A 20,214-nucleotide genomic window follows, 5' to 3' on the forward strand; every position below is an offset into this window, starting at 1 on the left:
ATCTTGTCACTATACTACTAGGTAAACTTATTCTCCAAGTGGGCATTCACAGCGAATGAGTGTTCATTACATTTTAACGATAGATATGGCATGAGCTAAGTGAGCAATTATTGTAACACTTTTTTTTTCAGTTGAACTACTTAAGTGCACTGTACATATGAAAAGTCAGTCCAAGTTTTACCATATACATCACAGCTGCAGGGTTCATTAAAAAAAGTTAATAATTTTGCCAGGAACCTCTCTCAGGCTTAATACCGTTCCCTTTTTCTCCTCACCCCCTTTACTTTTTTGCTTGTGTTGGTGAATTTGTTTTACAGACATTAAAAAACTGCTGTAGTGCCATAAGGGCAATTTCATATAAGATTTCTTATGTAAGTACACACACATTCGCAGTGTGCAACCCAACAAAGAAGTCAAGAGCCAAAACAGAAATGCAAAAAGGATTCTACCAACTCTGTGTGAAAGAGTGAATTTGTGATGTTGGTCTCAGTTAATGTAATCTACTGATTATTGGAATAACCTCAACCACTCCAAGTGTAATTATCAGTTTAATTCATAAACAGCACTGGGAAGTTCTTGTATTCAGGGATGATGACAGCTTCCATGGGTCCCTGGGCAAGATGTGGAGGGGGCCCAGTTTCTGCTCACATAAGGGGTGGGGTCAGGGCAGCCACCCCTGGAGTACTGCCCTGAGCATACCACATTGGCCCCCGGACAGCCTTCAGCCTTTAATGCTGCCCGGAGCACGTAGGGCAGTACTTTGGTGATGACTGAAGGGAAACTGCTGCTACTGCAGTAGCCAAGAGCCCCGGGCGCCTTTGAATCACCAGGCTCTGAGGAAACTGCCTCCCATTTCCCCTGTTTCCTGAATGGGATGAGGGGTAACCAAACTCCTCTCAGTATTCATTTTACAGTGTATTAACTGCGGAATCATGTTGAAACCAGTTCAGAGAATGGTGTGTCATGATTCTGTTCTTTTCCATTCTCTATAGGACCTTATACTCCTTCATTACCCTAGTATTTGAGTCCTTTCTAATAGTGGCTTATTCTCATGACTTACATCTATCTTATCATATCATGACATGTTTAGGTGCAAAAAAGACTATTGTAGGTCATTCTTTAGAGGTGTTTCAGCATTCTCAGACTGATGCTTTACCAAAGGGTTAGAAAAATACTCTCCATTAGCTTTTTAAAAACTCTTTTAAAACATTTGTAAAACATTTTTTGTGACATAAGTGATGTATAGAATTAATGATAGTATGTGTTGGACAGTTGAGAGTTTGAGGCCTGTTGCTACCCCATCCCTTCTGGATTTTTAATGGCTCCCAGTGGAGCAGGTTACTATTTGCTGTCAATGAAAAAGGTCAAATCAGAAAATTTAACCCAAGCCTGCAGACAAGTTTATTGAGAAGTAATAATACCAGCAGTAAAAGGGTTACATCAATCACATAGTGCCTATGTTAGACATAACAACACATGAGAAACTATACATTCCCTTAAATGAGCCTCTCTTTCACAAACATACACGGACAGTTCTTGTGCTGGCCACTACCTGTCTGGAAAACAGGGAAGGTGTTTACTGATCTATAGATGAAGCTTCTTCTCTTCATTTGTTTCCCTCTTGTCTGGGTCTGGTATGTTCCCCTGAAGCAAGGCTTTGGTTGCCTTGAAGGCCCTCTGGTTCACAGTCCCATAATCCACACAGCAGAGCATCACTGGCTCCTCTAGGTGCTCAAATTAATTCCCACCACCAAGCTAGCTAATTCACTTGATTCTCTTCTTTTTACTCTACCTTTTCTCTCAAATAACTCACATGCTTTAAAAGCCTGCCCAGTGGGCATATTATTACTAATTTTTACCTAATTAGTTGGAACCACTTCTCATAGCACCTTCCAAAAATCCTATCACCCCACTATTATTCACTCATTAATCATTCATTCTGGCCTTTGCATGCCATGCTTGACACTAAGTTATGGTGAACAGTCAGGGTGAGCTCCACATTGGAACTTTCCTCATTTAATATTTACTTCTGCATGGTCCCATGTTTACAGACCAATAATTCCAAAATTGACTGTATACACAATCCAGTTCACAATTCTTGTCACTGTTACTCAGCACATTTATTTTAGGTCACTTCTGCTCTTAGAGGCCCTATTCCCATAGTCCTCTGTTATTCAGTCATGTTTACATCATGTGCAGTCATATTCATACTGTTCAGTATAATCACAACAATTTGGCACCATCCCAACAGTATGGTATGGGAAAAAGGTTTACTTGACAATATAGAGCCTTGTCTAAACATTGAGGTGTTAAAACCATGGGTCCCCACCAGATATAGGTAGACAAGACTGACAAAAGCCAGGTGTCACTCATTAGCTGTGCTTTACGGCAAAGAAGGTCGAGTGAAAGTTGCTTGCAAAGCAAAGCTGGAAACAAATTAATTTCTTCCTTAGTCAAGTCAAATAAACCAAACCTAGTAAAAAAAAAAAAAACAAGCTCTGAATGTCTCTTGTGGGAAAAGAGAAAATTAAGGTGGATGAGGTAATATCTTTAATTGGACCATCCTCCATTGGTGAAAGAGGCACACTTATGAGCCACTCAGAATTCTTCTTCAGGTGTGGGAGAGGCAAGAAATGCAGCAATGTGCATCATATCAGTTGTTTTAATTACCAGTTACTGTAGCTGCAGTGGGTCCCAGAGGCACACAAGAAGGGCTTTCTGAGCCACAGGAGGCTCTTTGTTTTTAAACCTTCTTAATAAATAATACCATGTGAGTGGGAAACTCAAGGCATGGTACTTATGTGGTGATCTCATGCAGTTTTGACTTACAGGGCTGTTTGTTCATTTCTGTTCCATATTTTCTTTCACTTATTTTCTCTGCTAATTTATTTCACTATTCTTTCATTTTTATTTTCTCCAGTAAACCTGGTAATTTGACATATTTTGTTGCTTTCTTTCTGTCTCTCTGTATGAGGCTTCCATTTTTCTGTTCCCTGTTCACAGGACATTTAACTGGGACAGAAACTCAACTAATGTAAATCAGCATAGACCCCTTTGTTTCAACAGAGAGAAGTTAATTTAGTCCAGCTGCTGATCTGGCTCAACTGACTCTTAATCCTGAGTGAGGAAAAGGAAAGACTTATGCTGTGAAAGTTAAACAACCACAAAAAAGAGTAGCCAACAACTTATTTTGGGGGGTCTTCAGAATATTGACCTTATTCCTAATTTGAACCTAGATCTGAATTCAACATTAGCAATTTTACAAAAGCTCTCATTTTTCTGTGAGGTTGAAATCCAGATGCATATTTCATCAGCTTCAGTCCGTCACAGATAATGTGCAAACCACACTCAAAGAACAAGGGCCAAGAAATGTGGCAATCATAGAAATAATCAACTATTATAATGCCTACGTTTCTGACCTTATCTCCTGTCAAGTTTCCTTGTCATTTGTTTTCCACAAATGGTGAAAAACTTTGTGTCTTTTGTTCCTGTCTTTCACTCATGATGTTTTCTTCTAAACTGCCCCATTTGAGTATCCCACCTTTATTAACAAACCACTAAACTTGACTCATTCAAATCCCTCCAAAAAAAAAAAAACATTCCTGCCATTTCAGGGTGCATCTACATAGCACCCTAAAGTTGAAATAAGATACACAATTTGCACTACGCAAATTGCGTATCTTATTTCAATTGAATTTTGAAATAGCATACTTTGAAATTTGATGTCTCTACACAGCGCCAAATTTTAAAATAACACACTATTTGGACACATTCCTTAACCCTTGTGGAACGAGGGTTACGGGGATGCCGAAATAGCACTTCCACTATTTCAAGACCTATCTCAAAAGAACAGGTGTCAAAAGACGCAGAGTAGCTATTTCGGGATACTTCGCGGAGTAGCTATTCCGGGCTAGCCCCACTGTGTAGATGTACCCTCACTGACAGGAAGAGAGGAAAGGAAAAGGGTAAATCCTGTGTTAACAGAATATTCCAGAATACTTTACAGAGTAATAAAGTGATTTTATTATTGATCCTTTGTCCCTCCATTCATATCACTTTTGTTTTCCTTCCCTCATTTTTTGACTATTCACAAACCTCATTTGTTGTATCATGTCACATTTAACTTACAAGTTTTTAGGGTGGAGGCAATATCCCTCTTTTTAAGACCCTAACACATGAATTAATAACAATTACACACACACACGACATCTGTGATCATTATAATGTGCATTTTTATTCTGGTTTTCACTCATCTCTGGGCACAGTTTACTGAATGAAGGCATTTTCATTCTGGAAATTATTCTCATCCAAAAAGGTTGGCCCAATCTTCTTCTTCTTCTTCTTCTTCTTCTTCTTTTGTATGACTGGTGTAGAAAAACAACAATTTCATCTGAAATTGATTGAGCTAAATGGCTACATCAGGAGCAGAATTTATTAGAGTTCTGCCGCCTTCATATTTATAAATTGGGCAGTAGGTAATTATATGCTCAATGGTCTGTCATGAAGAACCACACTCATACACCAGGAATTCCTTGATTTTTCCATTTGTCCATTAGATATCTGCATCTACCACGGTTGGTTCAAATTCAGTTCAGAGTTGACCAAGATCCCTGTGAAAGGTCAAATCCAGGAACCTTCTGTGTGGAATTGAGCACCTTGTGCTGATTAGTCTTGTTTATCCCAATCTGCTTTCCAGGCCTCATTCTGATCATGGTCTAACTGCTGAAACTAAATTAATGTTCCCAGAAAGGTTTGTGAAACTTAAGAAGGAGGTATTTTCAAGGTCCTGGTGAATAGGACAACATTTGTTCTCTTGCTTTCTCTAAACTTCATGGAATGCTGCAGGAGTTCAGTTTGTTGGTGGGAGAGTGATGTTAGACAGCACAGGTAGCCATGATATTAGAGTCAACTTTAAGGCAGGGGTGGAGAACCTCAGGCCCAGGGGGTTGGATATGGCCCCCAGCTTGCCTGGATCCAGCCCCTAAGGCTCAGCATTAGGGAGCCCTCGCTGGCACTCCAGCCCCCCCAGCCATGCACCGGCAGGGCTGGAGCACACACAGTCTACTAGCCTGGGCCCCGTAGGCTTTGGTGTGCAAGAGCAGCGGGGGGAGTGTCTTTCTGCTTCTCAGTCATTGGCTTCTCACTTTGCTTCTTTTTAATGTGTGACTCCTGACTGATTTTTCTGCGGGTCAACGACCCTGACCCAAAAAAGGTTTCCCACCACTGCTTTAAGGGTTCCCATGATGTAGTGATGTGATTTTGCATCACTGTATGCATCTGGGTATTCACAAGTCATGGGAGACTACATTTGCTCCATTCCAGAGCAAAATATTCAAATATTACAGATGTTCTCAACACTGATTCTGCTCACTGGTCACACAAAATGGATAATCCTGCACTACACTATACTCACATTTCTACCATGTGTCAGGGAGTTGTTAGAGGAATTGTGCTTCCAGAGGCACAGTTCTTCCTTGTGCTATCCCTGGTACACAGGGACATTAAAGCCATTAAAGCTCAATGCAGCTCTGTAGGAAATGAATATAATCAGGCCCTAATTAAGGAATGAATTATAGATATTAAGGCCCCTCAAAATGTATTTCTATTGTGGATGTACATCCATTTAAAGGTTCTAAGCAAACCACTCACATACGGCTTCCTCTTTTTCTGAGAAGTCCTCAAAAGTCCCGGGGCGGGGGTGTCAAAAACAAGTTTCAGGGGGCCTACCACCCCAGACCAGCCTTAGCCTTGCTGGAACTCAGGACAAAAAGCCAAAGACCCACTGCCTGGAGGTGAAGCCCGGAACTTCAAGCTCACCACCAGGGACTGAACTTGAGGTCTGAACCTCCTACTTTCTCAGGGTCCCCTGTGTCATGGGGCCTCAGAAAATTGTCTAATGCTGGCCCAGAGTTTTATATGCAGAAAAATGGTTGTTGTGGCACAGGTAGGCCATGGAGATTTTATGGCATACGAGGGGGGAGCTCAAAAAATAAATTTTGAGAATCTCTGCGCTGTGCTATCATATATGGGACAGATCCAGCTCCTCCTGAAATCAATGAAAAGGCTTCCATTTACTTCAGCTGAGCTGGTTTGACCCCTGTGTTTTATTCCTTTTGGATCATACAATTGACATTTACCTTTTAATATCACATTTGTGGAGAAAAAATTGAAACAAGCTGAAGAGCTTACCTGAAAAGGGGAAGTCAAATGTCATGTGGAAAAGAGGTGATCGATTAGTAGTTTAAAACAGAATTTAATGGATAAAGTTCTAAGTCCAGTGTTATGCAAGATGCAGAAGTGAAAGTAAGCAGGTGCACCCTGGTACGCAGCTCCGGCAAAAGCTGTCTAAGCTGCAGCAAAAGCCAGACGGGAGCTATTTAAAGAGCTAGGTTGCAATAGTATAGTACTATAAGAAATTTTAAGTTACTTTCACCGCTGGCAAGATGTCAAACTAAATGATGACAATGATCGGTCCTTACCGGCCTCGAAATCTATTAACAATACATAGTTATAGATAGTCCTGATTCTCCACTGCAGTACTACACTTTGATGTCAGTGAAACTCTGCTGAGATCATTAGGGGAACACCAATGAAAAACAAGTTAATCAAGTCCCTTTCACACTTTGGCTACCTCCAGTCTACCTCTCTGTCGGCAGAGGGATGCAAATAAAGCACTTCAAAAGTGCAAATGAGCCCGGGATTTAAATATCCCGGGCTTCATTTGCATACTCATGTTCCAGCGCTGTGCCGATCACCTGCCATTTTGAAAGTGAAAGTGCTATGTAACCCCGGTTCTCAAAAAGTACAGGATCTGTCAAAAAAGCTCCCCGCTGTCGGCAGAACTGCGGCTACACAGCACTTCCACTTTCATAATGGCGCGTGATCGGCACAGCGTCGGCATGTGAGTATGCAAATGAAGCACTTTTGAAGTGCTTTATTTGCATCTTTCTGCCGACAGAGGGATGCAGTATGGAGGTAACCTTTGTGGTGTAATCACAGCCAGGAACAAAGACACAAATGTCATTGTGCATCAGTTTTCTGCACTCCCTCAGTGGAATAACAGCCTTATAAGGAATGATGTACTCGAGTGCTGCACAATATCATCCTTTTCCTTCTCTCCATCTATCACTGTCACTCTCACACTCTGTCATACATACATGTCCTTTCCTCATTGCTAACATTTCACATTTGCCTGCATAATCTTCGTTTATCTGAAGTGTGTCAGGAATTAGGCAAAGATCCCTTTTATTTTCCTTTCTCACCTCACTTCACTCTTTTTCTATCATTTTAAAATGTAGACTTATTTTAAAAACATTTTGCCAGGAACCTGCCTGATTTATAAAGGGAACAGAAATCCCTGGGATTTTTTCTGCATCCTGATGTAGAGGGTTTGACTGAACATGGATTATCATGCTATTAAAATAACAAAAAAACAAGTCATATTAAACATTCATGCTCATATGGGGAAGAAAAGCCCCAGTGCTTTAAAAAAAAAAAAGCTGGTTAGCCAGCCATGATCAGCCAAGGCTGTCTGACTCTGTTGTGTGAAGCCTGCTGGATTTCTGCCAATACTCACCTTACTGAGACACCAGCCAGCAGGGACCTTTGTGCATCCAGGCTGGAATTAATTCCACATTACAGTGAACACAAAAGAACAAAAACCTTATTAAAACACAGATTAGGCCCATTATTATATTAATTCCTTTTTGGAAGAGGAAGCTAATCCTCTGTCCCTAAATATTAAACATAACACTGATATTACAGTAGAGAGATAATACCCTTGCCTTTATCTTGGCCAGCCCTTGTCATCTTAATGAGACAACAAATGCAATAGGCTTGGTGCTCATGAACAAAAGGGGCCTCCAACTAGATAAGGAGTCAGGTTCCAGTATCAAAGAGTGCCTTGTCTTCCCACACAACATTGTGCTTCTAATCTCCCATAGAAAAAGTCCCTCTACATAATCTAAGTTAGTATTTCATGCTAAAAGGTATCATGTGGCCAAAATTACATCTGAGTTCTTAAATAATCATATTTTACTCAAAACATATTTATTGCTGACTGCATTGTTAAAGCAGGAACATCTAAATTTGGAATCCACAAATCAAAGTTCATTCATTTATGCATGGCAGTCCCATCCTGTGCTTATCTCTCTTATTCTTATTAGAGGCATTTTTTTCTATTGGATTCAGGCCGGGCACAGGGGAAGAAGTGGCTCTGCTTGCTGCTGTTCCCCCATCACCTCCAACTGGGGAAATGTCATTGCAGGAAAGCTAGTGTAGGGATGCTCTGTTCCTGCACTTGCCTGCAGGCTCCAGCCCCGTTGCTCTTAGTGGTTGGGAAGCCAATGGGAGAGATGGAGGGCAGGGGAGTGATGCCTGCAAGCACAGGGTAGTTCTGAGCCACCTTCGCCTCCCCAATTCTCTGCCCCCCAACACACTCTTCCTCCCATCCAGACCCATCACAATTACATCTGTGGGTCTGACATTTTAAAAATGTACAGCTTAAATGTACAATTTATAATTGTAACACTTATACTATAGATCTGAGGGTATGTCTACATTACAGCACTAATTCAAACTAACTTAGTTCGAATTAGTTAATTCGAACTAAGCTAATTCGAACTAACGCATCCAGACTAAAAAACTAGTTCGAATTAGCGTTTTGATAATTCGAATTAGCATGTCCACATTAAGTGGACCCTGAACCGGGGTTAAGGATGGCCGGAAGCACTGCCGGCAGGGCATCAGATGAAGACTGAGAGCGTAGAGCTGCTGCCTCAGTCTAGCCGAGGGCTGTGCTTAAAGGGACCCGACCCCCACCCCGGACAGACAGTTCTCAGGGGTGCCCCACTTACAAAGCAGTCCTGGCTTGGAGTGCCCTGAGTGCCCACACTCGGCACATCACAGCACTCGGCCATCAGACCGGCTGCACTTGCCGCAGGCTGCCATCTGGGGAGAGGAGGAAATTGGGGGGCTGCAGGAGAGCTTCCACTCCCAGAAGCCCGCAGAGCCAGCACAGTCCTCCCCATCGGGGGCTCGTACCCCATTCCTCCCTCACCTCCTTCCACTTACCCTTCCTTAGCCCCCCTTCCTGATGTACAAAATAAAGAAAACGTGTGGTCAAAAATAGAATCTCTCTTTATTGAACAAAACTGGGGGAGACTGGGAAAAGGAGGTGGGAGAGGGGAGGGCAACTAAAATGATCAGAGGTTTGGAACAGGTCCCATATGAAGAGAGGCTAAAGAGACTGGGACTTTTCAGTTTAGAAAAGAGGAGACTGGGGGGATAGGATAGAGGTCTATAAAAGCATGAGTGGGGTGGAGAGGGTGCATCAAGAAAAGTTCTTCATTAGTTCCCATAATAGAAGGACTAGAGGACACCAAAGGAAAGGAATGGGTAGCAGGCTTCAAACTAGTAACAGAAAGTTGTTCTTCACAAAGCAAAGAGTCAACCTGTGGAACTCCTTGCTACAGGAGGCTGTGAAGGCTAGAACTAGAACAGAGTTTAAAGAGAAGTGAGATAAAGTGATGGAGTTTGGGTCCATGGAGTGGTATTAGCCAGGGGGTAGGAGTGTTGTCCCTGCCCAAAGTTTGTGGTAGTCTAGAGAGGGATGGCACGAGACAAATGGCTTGGTCACTGTCTTCGGTCCATCCCCTCCACGGTCCCTAGGGCTGACCGCTGTTGGCAGACAGGCTACTGGGCTAGATGGACCTTTGGTCTGACCCAGGACGGCCATTCTAAGCTCAGGGCTCAGAGTCGGTGGTCTCAGTGGACCACCTTGATTTTCATGCACACCTGCTCCTGGGTGGCCAGGCTGGCAGCTCTCCTGCCCTAGATGGCCTCTTTCCTGTGCCTAGTGCGGAGTTCGTGTACAAGGTCCACGATGTCCGCACTAGACCAGGCGGGTGCCCGCCTCTTGCGGTCCCAGGCAAACTCCCGGGAGCCGCCAGCCTGGTCCCTGGAAGAGGAGGAGGGCTGGGGGGGTCATCGGGTGGCTGGCTCGAGCCGTGCCAGGTGCAGGGTCTGCTAGCTGGGTGCTGGCAGGCTTGCACCTGGCACGGGCACCGTAGCCAGCCCATGCCCCTTTAAGGGTTCCGGGGCTGGGAGGGGGGCATAGAGTTTCCCTGGTATTGGCCAGAGTGGCCACCAGGGAAAGCTGGGGAGGGCTAGCCTCCCACTAGTTCGAATTAAGAGGCTACACACCCCTTAATTCGAACTAGTAAGTTCGAACTAGGCTTAGTCCTCATGGAATGAGGTTTACCTAGTTCGAACTAAGCGCTCCGATAGTTCGAATTAAGTTCGAACTAGCGGAGTGCTAGTGTAGCGCCTATCAAAGTTAATTCGAACTAACGTCCGTTAGTTCGAATTAACTTTGTAATGTAGACATACCCTGAGAGAGTTTGGGTGTCTGTCTGTCCATCTGTCTGTGAATCTGTTGGTTCAAGAACTCCTCTTAAACCATAAGCGCTAGGACCACTAAATTTGATAGGCAGCTTCCTTTTATCAGACATCAAAGTAAGATCAGGATTTTGTGGTGCCAGGGCAATGGAATGTGTCTGGAATATGATTATTACTCATAAAATGCAAAGGGAGGTGTCTGCCAGCAGGCACAGTTACATTGCAGAATGACCATAGTGGGGCAGGCACAGCGGTAAGAGTCTGGCCGGTTGGAGGGCAGGGCTTTGGTTGCCAGCCACCATATATGGGTAAGGATCCTGTGCTGGTAAGCCATGGCCTGAGCTGTGCAGCCTCCCCTTGCCCTGGCCAGTCCTAGGGAGTTGCCACCTTAACAGCTCAGCCCTCCTTGCCCCCACTATCCTGGGGAACCACCACCTGGGCAACACAGCCCCACTGCCCTAGGAACTGGCCAACCTCTTGTACCTCCCCCGCCTCCTGCCCTGAGCCCCTCATCACCTTCCAACCTTGAGTTCCGTACCCACCATGCCCCCCAGTGCCCTTCCCTGAGCCCCTCCTTAGTGACTCAATCAATTCTGGGTAAACGTGCTAGTACCTTATAAAATAGAAAGATGGGAGCTATGGACAAGAGATGTCAATAAATACCTGCAATGCTGAGAAGGGAGGACCTTTCATATAGAACACCAGGGAATGAGTGAAATGTTTCAGAGGTGGATACTCACTGAACGTGCCCTGTTTGCATTCAAGAATGCCTTTTTTTTTGAAAGAGAGCTTTCCAAAAAAGATGCGAAGAGTCCTGTGGCACAAAGATGTTCTTCTTTGAAAAATGAGGTTTACCACGGTCGAAAAAAGTGCCACGTTCTTTTGATTTAATTTCAAGACCCAGGGGAAGTTTTTTCAAAAAAAGGCCACTTTTTTCGAAAAAACACTGTAGTCTAGACACACCCTAATATAAACTAAATAACCTTTTTCCATCTTCTTGATATTTGTACAGATTTTTAGCCGCTCTATATATTCCCCAGCGCTTCATCTAGGCCACTTTATCACAATTCAATGATGAAACTTCCACTGTTTCTTTGGGGACATGAAGAAAGAAAAGCACCATGAAAGAGTGACAAAAACCAAATACTTCAGTGCTGGATAAATGGCTGGTGGAGAAAGCACCAAAAAACAGAAGAAGAGTCATTTTGCTATTACAGCAAATCAGGGATGGATTGGAATGAAAAAGAGACACAAAGCAGACACAACACCTCACTGAATAATTCCATCAAGGAAAGAGAATAAAGGAAGCCTGTGTTTAACAAACTCTTTTATTGTTACAAACCCCGTTGCCAGCTTTGTCCACATATTCATTCTGCTGATACCATTATTGGACCTAACCAAGTGAGTTATAAGATCAAGAACACATATTCCTGCGCATCCAGAAATATAATCTACGCTATCATGTGCCGAAAGTGTCCGTCTGCTATGTACATTGGACAAACATCTCAGACACTTCGCCAAAGGATTAATGCCCACAAAACAGATATCAGACAAGATCACAAAGAGAAAACAGTTTCTTGCCACTTTAACCAGAAAGGACACTCTCTAAATGACTTAGCCACCTGCATTCTGCTACAAAGACCTTTTACATCTGCACTTGAAAGGGAATCCTCTGAACTGTCATTCATGTTAAAATTCGACACTTACCAACAAGGACTTAACAAGTCTTTGAACTTTCTCACCCATTACCAAGACAGTTTCCCCAATTATCACCTGTAATACCATTAACTCACAAACATCCCACTCTCCCTACCTTTAATATCAGCAATTCACAGACACTTACCTTCCTTCCTCCCCCTTCCCACCCCCCCGCATCCCCCTTCTGTTCTGCAATGTGATTTGTCCTTTTCATATTTGTTCATTTTTTTAAATTGTATCCTTTGGTATATATGGTTGTGACTACTTTCTTCCACTATTTGATCTGAGGAAGTGGGTCTGGCCCACGAAAGCTCATCATCTAATAAACCATCTTGTTAGTCTTTAAAGTGCTACATTGTCCTGCATTTTGCTTCAACTACCCCAGACTAACACGGCTACATTTCTATCACTATTTTATTGTTACAGTAATTGGATCATTAATGTTAAAAAAAAAAGGGAAAAAAGAAAAAAAACCAGACACACACCATGTCTGATGTGAGGCAGCCCAGTTTTACAGTAATATATACGGTGTCTTTAATTGATATTAATCTTGATCAAGTACAGACCTTGTAAGCATCCTTGGGGAAAAAATCCAATTAAAAAAAATCCAAGGACCATCTTTCAATTTAGCCACAGAAATTAGAGATGGAAAAAGACATATTGGGCTATCACATTTTTCCCCTTGGGGCCAGTTTAGGACAGCTCCCTCAAGCATCTCCTCCCTGATACTTTATCTAGTCCAAATTTAAATTAATCCAAACATTACAGGGACGTCTATATGCAGTTTTAATGTTTAGTTTTTAAATACTCCCTCCAAGTATCGCCTTATTTTTTATTTTAGTTGCCCCATATTACAATTAAGCTCCATTTCATAAGGAAAAGAAGGATTTAGCTCTTTCCTGAGCACTACTCTGTACACCAGCCACTTGCCAGAGCTAAGAACAAGGCATTGTCTTCCGCACACTTTTTTCCCCTGAAGCACTTATATCTCCTGGTAACCTGAAAATTAGCAGCATAGCTTGGAGGGAAGGTGCAGTAGTTAGGATTCTAGCTTAGGTTAGGGACACCTAGGCTCAATTCCTAGATCTGCTACAGATTTTCTTAGGAAAATCAGGCACTTAGGCTATGTCTAGACTGCAGGCGGATCTTTCGAAAGAGCAATCCGCTTTTTCGAAAGAGAGCACCCAGCGAGTCTGGATGCTCTCTTTTGAGGAAGCCCTATTTACATTGAAGAACGCCTTCTTTCGAAAGAGGAACTTTCGAAAGAAGGCGTTCTTCCTCGTGAAACGAGGTTTATCGCCATCGAAAGAAAAGCCGCGTTCTTTCGAAATTATTTCAAAAGAATGCGGCTTGAGTCTGGACGCAGGGGAAGTTTTTTCGGGAAAAGGCTACTTTTCCCGAAAAAACCCCTGAGTCTGGACACAGCCTTAGTGATCCAGTTATCATGAGTGAAGTGTGTGTGGCAGGACTTTCCCTCTCTCCAGAGCTGGGTGCAGATGGTGAGGTCCCTTATTAATACAGGTTGGACCTCCCTGGTTTGGCACCCTTGGTACATGCCTTGTCCCAAATGAGGGAGTTTGCCAGATCAGGGAAGGTCAATTACATCCCTCTGCCAATGGGATTCTGGGATCTCCCAGGGTCAGTCAGCAGACCTTGTGGAGTTTCCTTGCCCCAGGCTGCCAGGTTCCTAGGGCCCTACGGGGAAGTAAGAATAGAATCATAGAATAATAGGACTGGAAGGGACCTCGAGAGGTCATCGAGTCCAGCCCCCCGCCCTCAAGGCAGGACCAAGCTCCATCTACACCATCCCTGACAGATGTCTATCTAACCTGTTCTTAAATATCTCCAGAGAGGAAGATTCCACCACCTACATAGGGCCTCTGTACCCTTCCGAGCATGTCATAAGAGGCGACTAAGGAGGGTTGGGCATGAGCTAGGAACCCCATCCTGTAAAAATAAACATATGCTACAAAAAACATGAATCATTTCAATTTGAATAGCAAGACAACCTCAAGAGGGATTATGATGCAGGGCAGCCAAACCCAAAAGGATACTGAACTGCCGATTCCCCTTCTTTCAGTAAAAAAAAATTCCAGAATGGACACCTGGAATGTGTGAATAATATGAGAGGTAGGTAAGACAGCCCAGGTAGTAAAAGAAATGAACAAGTACAAGCTAAACATAGACTCATAGACTTTAAGGTCAGAAGGGACCATTATGATCATCTAGTCTGACCCCCTGCACAATGTAGACCACAGAATCTCACCCACCCCTCCCAGAATAATCCTCTCACCTATATCTCAGATATCGAAGTCCTCAAATGATGGTTTAAAGACCCCAAGATTCAGAGAATCCTCCAGCAAGTGACCCATGCCCCATGCTACAGAGAAAGGTGAAAAACCTCCAGGGCCTCTGCCAATCTACCCTGAAGGAAAATTCCTTCCTGACCCCAAATATGGCGATCAGCTGAACCCTGAGCATGTGGGCAAGACTCACCAACCAGACACCCAGAAAAATGTTCTCTATAGTAACTCCTATCATCCCACCATTGGCCCATTTACCACTGATAGTGAAAGGTCAATTAATTGCCAAGATCATGTTATCCCATCAAACCATCCCCTTCATAAATCCATCTAGCTTAATCTTGAAGCCAGATAGATCTTTTGCCCCCACTACTTCCCTTGGAAGGCTGTTCCAGAACTTCGCTCCTCTGATGGTTAGAAACCTTCGTCTAATTTTGAGTCTGAACTTCCTGATAGCCAGCTGATATCCATTTGGTCTTGTGTCCACATTGGTATTGAGCTTAAATAATTCCTCTCCCTCCCAGGTATTTATCCCTCTAATACTTTTAAAGAAAGCAATCATATCTCCCCTTAGCCTTCTTTTGGTGAAGGTAAACAAGCCTAGTTCCTTGAGTCTCCTTTCATAAGACAGGTTTTCCATTCCTCGGATCATCTTAGTGGCCCTTCTTTGTACTTGTTCCAGTTTGAATTCATCCTTCTTAAACATGGGAGACCAGAACTGCACACAGTATTCCAAATGGGGTCCCACCAATGACTTGTATAACGGCACTAACGCCTCCTTATCTCTACTGTAAATACCTTATCTAATGCATCCCAAAACCGTATTAGCCTTTTTCACGGCCATGTCACAATGGCGGCTCATAGTCATCCTGTGATCAACCAGGACTCCAAGGTCCTTCTCCTCTTCCGTTACTTCCAACTGATGTATCCCCATCTTATTACTAAAATTCTTGTTATTAATCCCTAAATGCATAACCTTACACTTCTCACTATTAAATTTCATTCTATTACTATTACTCCAATTTACAAGATCATCCATATCTTCCTGTATGATATCCCGATCCTTTTCTGAATTGGCAATACCTCCCAACTTTGTGTCATCTGCAAACTTTATTAGCACACTCCCACTTTTGGTGCCGAGGTCAGTAATAAAAAGATTAAATAATATTGGTCCCAAAACTGATCCCTGAGGAACTTCGCTAGTAATCTCCCTCCAGCCTGACAGTTCACCTTTCAGTATGACCCACTGTAGTCACCCCATTAACCAGTTCCTTATCTACCTCTCAATTTTCATATTGATCCCCATCTTTTCCAATTTAACCAATAATTCCCCATGTGGTACTGTATCAAATGCCTTACTGAAATCGAGGTAGATTAGATCCACTGCATTACCTTTATGTAAAAAATCTGTTACTTTCTCAAAGAAGGAGATCAGGTTAGTTTGGCACGATCTACCTTTTGTAAAACCATGTTGTAATTTGTCCCAATTGCCATTAACCTCAATGTCCCTAACTACTTTCTCCTTCAAAATTTTTTCCAAGACCTTGCAAACTAACAGGCCTGTAGTTACCTGGGTCACATTTTTTCCCTTTCTTAAAAATAGGAACTATATTAGCAATTCTCCAGTCAAATGGTACAACCCCGGAGTTTAGAGAGTCATTAAAAAATTTTGCTAATGGACTTGCAATTTCACGTGCTAGTTCCTTTAATATTCTTGGATGAAGATTATCTGGGCCCCCCAATTTACTCCCATTAAGCTGTTCGAGTTTGGCTTCTACCTCGGATTTTGTAATATCTACCTCCATATCCTTATTCCTATTTACATCATGGGAATTAGTGAGACAAGATGGGTACAGTCAGGTAAGGTACAAGTTTCATCAGGGGAAACAGTGCTCTACTCAGGCCATGAAGAGGAAAATGCACCACATATGGAGGGGGTTGCACTCTTGCTCTCACCAGAGGCAAGTAAAGTTCTTATAGCATGGGAACCTGCAGGTCCAAGAAGTATCCTTGCAATATTCAGGACCATAAACAGTAAAATTAATATGTATGTCATTCAGTGTTATGTACCAACAAATGATAAAGAGGAATCAAAAAAGAAGAATTTGATAACAGACTACAGCATGTGCTTGACAAGACAAAACCAAGAGATGTCATTGTAATCATGGGCGATTTTAATGTCAAAGTAGGAGATGACGACACAGGATATAAAGAGACTATGGGGAAGCATGGGCTAGGAGTTATGAATGAAAATGGGGAAATGTTTGCTAACTTTTGTGCAGTTAACCAACTTACTATAGGAGGAAGTGTTTTTCCGCATAAGAACATCTATAAAGCAACATGGATATCCCCCAAACATCAAACACAGAATCAGATCGACCACTTCTGCATTTATCAACAATTTAGATGATCCTAACAGGATGTTAAAGTACACAGCGGAGTTGATGTGGCCTCAGATCACCATCTACTGATGGCCAAATTGAAGCTAAAATTATGAAAACACAGGACAATACAAAACTATAGACCACGTTATAATGTAGGATTTTTAAAAGACCAGATAAAGAAAGAAATGTTCTGCATCATGCTTAGAAAAATTATCAAGCACGAGATCATCTAGATACAAATTTAAGCATTGACAGACAGTGGCAACAAATAAAAGATGCTTGAACTAGTACATGTGAAAAAGTCTTAGGCAAAAAGGAATGTCAGCACAGAGAGTGGATATCAGTGGAAACACTTGGGAGGATCGAAGAGAGGAGAGAGAAGGAAGTATTCTTATATAATAGTAAAACCAGAGCTGCCAAAATTATAGCCCAAGAGAACTATACAAATGCAAACAAATGGGTTAAAAAGAGCATTGGAGATGGTAAGAAAAATTATATTGACAACTTAGCAAAAGAAGCTGAGGAAGCAGCAGTTATAGGAAATATGAAAGGTCTGTATGATTCAACCAAGAAACTCTAGAAAAATATTTACAACATAACCAACCGATCAAGGATAAAATGGGGAGAAAGATTACAAATGTAGAAAACCAGATGGAAAGATGGGTAGAACATTTTAGCAATCTTCTAAAAAGACCAGTTCTAGAAGATCCCCCAGAAATCCAGCCAGCTGAAAAAAAACTCTTGGTCGATTGTAGCAAGCCAAGTAAAGAAGAGATAAAACTCAAGAAAACTATAGATTCCAAGCAAAGAGATGAACAAGCAGGCTTTCATCAAAATAGATCTTGTTTAGATCAGATAGCCACATTGCGCATAATTATTGAACAATGTTTAGAATGGAATGTTTCTTTGTATATCAACTTAGTGGACTATGAAAAAGAGTTCGACAGCTTGGATAGGGAAATGTTGTGGAAATTATTATGGCACTATGGGATCCCTCAGAAGCTCATAAATCTCATAAAAAAGACCTATGAAGATATGAGCTGCAGGGCTTACATGAGGGTCAACTTACAGAACCCTTTAGAATAAAGTCTGGTGTTCAGCAAGGTTGTTGATTGGATCATGAGAGAAACAACAGCTAATGAGAGGAATGGAATCCAGTGGACCCTGTTTAAACAGCTAAAAGACCTTGATTTTGCAGATGACCTAGCTCTTCTGTCACAATCAATTTCAAATGCAAAATAAAATAGTGAAGCTGGACAAGATTTCACAGCAGATGGGACTGAAGATCCATGAGGGGAAGACCAAGATCATGAAAGTGAATGCAGCAAATAACAGCAGCCAAATTGTCCTGAGAGGAATGACACTGGAGGAAGTTGATACCTTCACTTATTTAGGTAGTATTGAAAATAAAGTGGGAGGTACTGACAAAGATATTAAGACCAGAATACAGAAGGCAAGAGTTTCTTTTATTATTTTAAAGACCATATGGAATTCAAGAGAGATCAAGCTACAGACCAAAATAGGGATCTTTAGCTCAAATGTAAAATAAGTACTTCTATATGGCTCAGAATCATGGTGAACAAGAAGGACAAACATCAAAAGATTGCAAACTTTTGTTAATAAATGCTTGCGTAAGATCATTGGCCTGAAGTGGTCTGACAAGGTTACAAACATTAGCATATGGGAAAGAGCAGGGCAATGCCCAGTAGAGCAAGAGATTTTGAGAAGAAGATGGCAATGGATTGGCCATACACTGAGGAAGCCACCAACTAGTATTACCAGACAATCCCTATCCGGGAACCCACATGGAAAAAGGGGCAGAGGCAGGCCAAAGAATAGTTGGAGAAGAGACCTGGATGTGAATGTGAGGAAAACGGGCAAAAGCTGGAGAGAATTGGAAAAGGTGGCACAAGACAGAGAGGCTTGGAAAGAAATTGTTGATGGCCTATGCTACCTTAGGAGCTAAGAGCAAAGAGAGAGAGATAGGGGCTACCAGTTCCCAGATCCACTAGCCAGTCCCCACCACCGCAGCTCTGCTGGGCATCAGACTTCACTCAGCTCCAGTGCCCAAGCACTGCTGGACTCTACTGTCCCAGGGCAGCCATGGCTGGGCTGCCACAGCTCTCAGGCACCAACACTACCATGGCTCTGGGGTGCTGGGGCTTCTGTGGCTCTGGAGCTGCCAGGGCTCTGCACCCCAAGGCTGCTGGACTCCATTATCCTGGGGCTGCTGCAGCTTCCCAGCTCCAATGCTGCCAGAGGGAAGGGCATCGGGGGAGGGGGAAGGGCAGGGCGGGGCTGCAGTGGCAGCTGTGGCTCTGCTCCTTGGGGCCACCAGGGCTTCCACAGCTTCGCTATCCTGGGGCTCTGCTGTCCCAGTGCTGCCGCAGCCAACCCTATGGCCACCAGCCCACTGGTCCAGGGGCTCTCTGATTCAGCAACATCCATGATCCTGCTGGACTACAGATGTTGCTGAATCAGAGCGTCCCAGACTAGAGAGGTTCAACGTGTAGGGCCAAATAAGTATCCTTGAAAATAATCATTGACAATTATACATCCATGATTTTTTTAATAATACAGGCAGTCCCCGGGTTACGTACAAGATAGGGACTGTAGGTTTGTTCTTAAGTTGAATTTGTATGTAAGTCAGAACTGGTACATATTGTAGGGGAAACTCTAGCCAAACATTTCTCCAGAGCTCAGTTTTATTCTCCCACACCTCACTTCCCTCAGTCCTTTATTCTCAAGCTGAGGTGTCGGCTGAGAAAAGCTACACTGTGTCTCCCTGGTCTGCTGGGGGGAAGCAGCTAGTGTGGGGTTCCCTCACCCCGTTTGTAAGTAGGGATCCGATGTAAGTCGGATCCATGTAACCCGGGGACTGCCTGTATATAAAGCAGCGAAGTATTGAGGGTGAGGGATGGGACAGACGGGGATTTCACAGCAATAGAAAAATGGTGATAGAAATGTAGCCGTGTTAGTCTGGTGTAGCTGAAACAAAATACAGGACTATGTAGCACTTTAAAGACTAACAAGATGGTTTACTAGATGATGAGCTTTCGTGGGCCAGACCCACTTCCTCAGATCAAACAGTGGAAGAAAATAGTCACAACCATATATACCAAAGGATACAGTTAAAAAAATTGTATTTTGTTATAGAAAAATGGAACATTGCTACAGAATTGAAGGACCATTGGCATGGAATTTGGACCTATTACCTCATAGAGCACATAACCAAGGATACACACACCACCTCTTAACATGCCTAGAGGGGATTCAGCCACTAGGGCACCTCACTCCCTTTTCTGTACATGTGTGGGACATCAATGTATAGAGTCTACGCACAGGTCATAGAAGTTATTAGGATCTATGTTATATGGTAATCATACCTCAGAATCCCAAACAGATGTCACTTGAAAAATCCAATGCATGCT

The 20,214-nt window shown here is 42.8% G+C and overlaps 1 pseudogene; it reads left to right on the forward strand.

The window, feature by feature from the left end:
- Positions 1 to 16,160: 16,160 nt before the first annotated feature.
- Positions 16,161 to 18,749, forward strand: LOC149524167 (uncharacterized; annotated as a pseudogene).
- Positions 18,750 to 20,214: the final 1,465 nt, after the last annotated feature.

The sequence above is a fragment of the Pelodiscus sinensis genome, chromosome 6 (assembly GCF_052426305.1).
Source record: "Pelodiscus sinensis isolate ZL-2025 chromosome 6, ASM5242630v1, whole genome shotgun sequence".
Taxonomy (NCBI): Eukaryota; Metazoa; Chordata; order Testudines; family Trionychidae; genus Pelodiscus; species Pelodiscus sinensis.